Raw genomic sequence first — 397 nt, 5'->3', positions numbered from 1 at the left:
CACCAAGAAAGATCACTTTCCTTTACCCTTTCTAGACCAAATGTTGGATAGATTAGCTGGAAATAAATATTACTGCTTTTTAGATGGATAAACCGGTTATCATCAAATTCCAATTGCTCCTGATGATCAAGAGAAAACAACATTTATAAATAACATTTATAAGCCCTTATGGAACATTTGCTTTTCGTAGAATGTCTTTTGGACTATGCAATGCATTTGCGACATTTTAAAGATGTACGATGTCAATTTTTAGTAATTTGATTGAAAATGGAATGGAAGTATTTATAGATGATTTCTTTGTATTTGGGAGTTCATTTGAATTATGTTTAAATAATTTAAAAAATTTTCTGGAATTATGTGAATGAATCAACCTAGTACTAAATTGGGAAAAATGTCA

Source organism: Phalaenopsis equestris, unplaced genomic scaffold, assembly GCF_001263595.1.
Source record: "Phalaenopsis equestris unplaced genomic scaffold, ASM126359v1 Scaffold001215, whole genome shotgun sequence".
NCBI lineage: Eukaryota > Viridiplantae > Streptophyta > Magnoliopsida > Asparagales > Orchidaceae > Phalaenopsis > Phalaenopsis equestris.
The sequence above is the reverse complement of the archived record's forward strand: the minus strand, read 5'-3'. Positions refer to the sequence as shown.